Here is a 6,533-nt window from a genome sequence, read left to right as displayed (position 1 = left end):
CAGCGGTCGAAAACATGCGATACATTTCTTGAATCATTGGCTCATCCCAGAAGTGTCAAATTACTTACTTTTTTTATTTTTTTGATATCATACCCTATCCAATAATAAAGAAATTTGAATTTGAATGGTAACAATTCCGTTAAATCCTCGTCCTCGTTTTGATAGTCTCACTCATGGCCGATCAGTGTGTTCTTTCTGATTAGCTCTTAATTGAGATCACCTGTCACGCACTCCTTTAAAGGTGAACACAATTTGTTTGGTTTACTTTTTGCATCGGCCTGTGTCAATCGAGGTTGAGTTTAGTGAGGGTTGAAAGTTTTCGATCTAGATTGCAGATCACTATTGTCACTTTATACAAACTGAAAGTATGCGTTGTTGCGTGTTTGTTTTTGTGGGCATTTGACTGAACAGCCCAGACAAATATTGCTACCAACATGGCACTTCGAAACAGACCACCGCAGTGAGTAAAAGTTATTTTCCTTTATTAAATGTTGATGTTTTTGGGCTGTCTCCTCAGACACAAGCCATCAGTATCCCTGCTCTTTGCACCTTGACATGCATGTCACCGCTGTTTGTTAACCTAGCTTTGCTGATTTGTATCTTGTGGTGTGTGTGTGTGTGTGTGTGTTTTTTTTTAACAGGTGTTAGATGACTGACAAGATCTATGGGGGGGCCCCCTTTGGGCCCCCCCATACCAACTTAGTCTTCAAAGGAATCTAGTGCCATGGGACTCCAGTGTCTTCAAAACATCCTCGGAATACATGTGTATGAATGGTCCACCGAAGGGTTGATCTGGAAGCCACCACGGTCCACGCAGTAATCTGCTGCGTGGGCCGTAGTGGCTTCCAGAGCCATCTTTCGGTCTTGGTCAGGATTTGTTAAAGTTGCTCTTCAATGTAGCAGGCTACGGGTTTCTGAAGAAGCCTGCTTTACGTAGCATTGGAGTACAAATATTGTGCAAAATGCTCATGTAATTGCACTAGCACTGGTAACCTGTAGATTAGCTTAGTTTAACGTCATTCGGTGCTGTCTGTCAAATGTGTGGCTTACTTTAAGTCCACAAGGCCCTCTGGTAAACCACGTTGGAACACCCCTGGACAAGGTGATTAGTCACTGGGTGTGTGCTAAAGTTTTGTTCCATTTTTCACTAGTTGGTTAAGGTTTGGTAGAATTGTTTGGATGCTAGCGACGTGATGGCGTATGTACAAGAGCCTACCGTGGCCAGGCCACAGTTGCGACGGCCACGGCCAGATGGCCTAGTGTGAGTGCAACCTTGATTGCATTTGTATACTGTTTACCATTGGATGTTTATGCAATTTGGCTTAATTCATCCGCTGTAAAGCTGCATTTGACTATTCCAGGGTTGTTTTGTACAGGCTTCCAATTGACCATGTTGACTAGTTTGTGGCAGTTTATTTTTTTTTTTTACCCTTGCTTACAATCCAACGGTTGCGACCACTTATGCAACTGGGCTGTGAACCTTGCAATTCTAGTTGTATATTTGTACACGCAAGCTTGTCCATTTATATCGACATCACTAACACTAGCTTCAGCATTTCCTTGTAGGCCATTAGCTGACTTGTGTATTGGAGCGATGATTTGGGTATTTTAAGATGCTTTAAAACCTAAAATAAAGCGAAATGCGTGTCTGGTGTGCAAGAGCCAATTTGTTGGCTTGCAGTAGTCGAGGAGTTGTCGTAAGACGTCTGGAGGTTGTGGCAATGGAGGCTTGTGGTAGATCTGCCATCCAAGAAAGGTTAATTCTTCTGAAGCATGATTAATAGTTTAGTCAATTGAATCTATTCATATAGAACTATAAAATCCAAGACTGCAGTCAGTAACTTGGATCGCAATATGTGGAAAGTATTAGTCTTCATTTGTAACAACAGAATAATTAACATGACTAACTGGGTTTCTTCCGTTTTCTAACTAGGGGGACTTGACTGGTGAGTCTACTGGATTAATCAGTAGCGGTACTTTGCCCAACAGATTTGATGGCATGACTACAGGGTGACAAAGACAATTATTCAAAAAAGAGACTTCTAAAACATATCTGCTAGAACAGTTCCTATACTTTTTGTATAATTTGGTCATGCTGCAAATTTACTTTTTGTAGTTGCTCCATATTTAGTTCTTTGACAGCCTCACCTGCTAGAAAAGTCTATTCAAATCGGCTAAATATAATGAACTAAATTAATAGCCATGAAATGTTGTCACTCATACTAATGGCAAATACCCCCTTTCAGTTGGTGGTTCAACACTGATGTCTCTCTAGGCTTGAGGGAGAGCTCACAAGTAAATTACACGAATGTCCTGGAGCAATTGGGAATACACTTTTATTTAGTCTACCTGACCAGGGACATCTTTGAACTATAGGTCACCTAACTCAATCTTTTCACTCTTGTTAGGTTGTCCTTTTCTCTTGTTTTAACCCGAAAGGGCTGAAAATATCAACATTTCAGGTATTCTGTTTGGATAATGTGCAAAACTTGTGGCTTCACTAATAAAAAAAATTAACGAATGTATTTTTCTTAATGTGGTTAAACTATTTAAAGATTTGTATGCAAAATATTTCTGCTCAATTTGTAGTCAATGAAACTCACATTTTTTAATTTGATAAAACGCAACTATGGGTTAAAGGTATTTGCTTTGGGCATCTTTTGATATTTTTAGAATCTAGCTCCATTGCCGGAAATGGTGTCTCCCAGTACTGCAAAAGTGCTTCCACAAGTTTAAAAAAGAATGGGCAGAAAAGGAACTGCCAACTAAATCTATTTAACATGGGTAGAAAGTTTCCATGGAATCTCTTGGCTGCTGGTTCCCAACACAGCTCCACTGTTAGCCTGTGACCTTGCGTTTAACCTTTTTGGACTTTTGGTGACTTTCACAAAAGAGAAATGAACTGGTTAATACAATAAACAAGGCATTTGAAACTTCAGCTACATTTTTATCTATTTGTACTGCCTTTGATTTCAACCCGTGACATGTTTGTCAGGTGATAACTATGTACCTGTGACTGCATATCATGGTACCATTTTGAACCATTTGTGGATATTGCATTAAATTCATATGCTTGAAACTTTTCAATAATGCATATCAACGAAACAATGGAATGAAATAAATAGTTCAAGCAATTTGTGGGACTTGGCTGCTTTTACATTATTACTCATTTTGGGGGTTATTTCAGTCTCTCCAACCTGCAGGTCGTGCCTACAGAGCAGCGCACCTGTATTTAATGGTGTATTGTCACAATTTCTCAGTATCAAAGGTGAAAGTAGAAACAGGTGGCCAAAAGCTGTCATATTGTTAGTTATCACAGACAATTTTAAGTAGAAACGGGTGGCCAAAAGCTGTCATTTGTTAGTTATCACAGACAATTTTCAACAATGAATGATCTGTACGGAGCTCCATAAGGGACATTAGGGAGAACGCTCCCGGACAGAAACTTAGTTTGGAAGTCATGCTTAGTGACACGACAAATAGCCTACTTCCAATTGAAATACAAAATTTAGAAAATAAGCCTACGTGTCCCTGATCACGTTTGAATAGATTAAATAACGTGACAGTGTCACGTATTTTCGTGAGACCATACCCGTACTTCCATGAGTATACTTAAAGGAAGTATACTATACGCACTATCTACTACGTTATTTTTTCAGATGTGAGTGCTGTTCCAAATCGAGTACTCCGTGGTGCACTTACCGGAAATTACGATCACGACTGCCGCCGTGGCTCCTCCCCCGCAATAAACATCCCGCTTTGAACGGTGAACTCTTTACGCCTAGCAGCTATAAAAACTATAACAACTACAAAATGACTCTATTAATGCAGGCTATGTGGAAAATGCGCCGACTTTGGCTCAGCCTGGCTCCGCCTCTTCCGCTACGTAGCTAAGATGGCTGCCGTTGAGTGCGGGGAGTGTCCTTCAATCCACACTTCAGGATTAGCCCGTTTTGAGTACGGCATCCGGGTCCTTGAAGTATACTTCTTTTCGCCGGATCTGAATTGGAACGTACTGCGTACTCAAATTTTGGCTAGTAAGTACGGACAGTACGGGTATTGGAACATGGCACAGGTTCGAGCGTGTGCATGGGTTGAATTGCGTGTGTCTCACGCCGAATGCATGAGACATGAGAGCCCTGTACTTACGTGACACAAACCAGCACCGCAAACGTTCTCTCCCGCTTGAGATGACGTCTTTCTTTATAGGTTCATGGGTCTGATTCGCCGATTTCCCATGCTGATATCCCCGGAGATTCTCGGGCATCTTCGACAATTTGGCTATAGATTGTCTCATTACACGCTAAATAATATAATTATAGCCTAATTATATATATAGCCTATACATATATATAGGCAATATATATAATTAGGCAATATATATATATATATTAGAGCTGTCAAGCGATTAAAATATTTAATCGTGATTAATCGCATTAATGCCATAGTTAACTCGCGATTAATCGCGATTAATCACCAAAAAAAAAAATATGCTAAATATCCCTTGATTTCTTTGTCCCATTTATTCTTCTCATTTTAATTCTCCTATCAACATGGTGAAGTGCATCGGCTTGCCTTGTGCAAATTATTTTTATTGATAACATTTTTTTTTTTTGTATCAAAACAGGACGATACAAAAAAAGAGCCTATAGTGCAATTAAACGACTGCTTTGAACAAATGTCATTTGAACATAGCAGTCAGGCTACTGCTTCTTTGTTTTGAGCCAAAGAAATGTTTTTTTTTTTTTTATAAAAGATTTGCTTTAATCGTGCGATAAAATTTTTGACGCCGTTAAAATTGGTTTGCGTTAACGCCCTTAATAACGCGTTTAACTGACAGCTCTAATACATATACATATAGCATTTGTGGTTTTGGCATAAACATAACTAGGGTGCACTGTACTATCTGCGCACACCCTTTCTGAAGCCTCTCTCTCGCTCTCTCTCTCTCTCGGCCCCTCCCTCTCTCTCTTTCTCTCTCTCTCGTACCGTTTTGTGGAGAACGTTAATTGTCTTAGAACACTCCCATTCAGAATGGATTGGTTTACATTTCGTTCTGTGTAACACGCAAAAAGTCAGACTATCGTGCTCTGGAACACGCTTCAATAAATTAACGTTCATGTGCAGGAGCACGCAATCGCGTGATACCGGGTTGTACCTACAGCATATGTCAGAACCTGCACAATAGTATACAGACCATCAAAGAAAGTTTGATGTGTAGAATTTTGTTTTTAACTTTGTGCTGTTAAACAGAGAAGATGGTCCCCTCTTGGATTGTACAGAATGACAGAAGTCCCCTCTTTGCCTGTTCAAAATGACACTGGTCCCCTGTTAAATGGTATGGAGCGACACTTACACTCCAGTATTTATGTATTCATTAGGGTAGAAAAAAAATGTTAACTGCTTTCTCTATAGTACAAAATAAATAATTTGCCATAGAGCCTTTACACAGTTCTTCCATAGTTCATAAGAGACATTTTGTCATGAGGAAAAAAGACTTATAGATAACAGGGCTAACTAGGGCTGTCAATCAATAAAAATATTTAATCGTGATTAATCGCATTATTGCCCATATTTAACTTGCAAATTGCAAATTAAACGCACATTTTTTAACCCTTCTAAATATATCTTAAAAGATGATTATAGATTATTGATGAGGATTACATTTGTTCTTTTCCACACTTCATGAATAGATCCATGCAGTAGTGTGAGGGTCGCCCCATACCATTTAACAGGGGACTTCTGCCATGTTGTACAATCCAAGTGGGGACCATCTTTTATATTTTCCCATGTAAACACATTGACAGAAGCAACAGTTGCAGTTGGCAAACACTCATTGAGTGAAACAATAGGCACAGACAGCTCCCTTGCTGCAGTGAATGGAGTCCCCTCTCTGATATGTAAATATCGCTTAAGTATTCAAGTCCCCTCTTGGCAACTTCTTTAAAAGAAATCAAAAAAACACATTTGAAGTTATATTATGACAAAATAACTTAAAGCTAAACTCTGTATTATGTTTTTGTATTTTTTAAATGACCAGAAATAGAGGTCCACACTTGGTTGATGAAAACCGATAGTCCCCTGTTGGTAGGGTAAACGTGTATGTGTGTGTGTGTGTGTGTGTGTGTGTGTGTGTGTGTGTGTGTGTGTGTGCATGCACATGCACATGAAGAGAGGTCATGAATGAGCTCTCTTCTTCTTGTAGGAGTCATTGTAGAGAGTATGTAGGGAAGGTTGGCAATCTGCTCCAGTAGTGTCTACATTTGACCTGACCCCATGAATCAGGACAGCCAAGCCGCTAGGGAACAGTGTAGCATAAGGCTGACGTATGTTCATAAGGAACTTATGGGGGTTGTTCTTTACAAGTACTGTTGGCTACTTTTAATTATGACTGCTATGTCGGGGATGATATGATAGTTGTGCAATTGAAACAACTCAAAGCATACAGTATATGTATTTTAACTGGCTAGATTAAGGCTTTTCTAGTTTTTATTTATTTATTTTATTGTAGCCTTTATTTTTGCCAATCTAGC

Source organism: Gadus chalcogrammus, chromosome 16, assembly GCF_026213295.1.
Source record: "Gadus chalcogrammus isolate NIFS_2021 chromosome 16, NIFS_Gcha_1.0, whole genome shotgun sequence".
Lineage (NCBI taxonomy): Eukaryota > Metazoa > Chordata > Actinopteri > Gadiformes > Gadidae > Gadus > Gadus chalcogrammus.
This window is presented reverse-complemented; position numbering follows the sequence as displayed.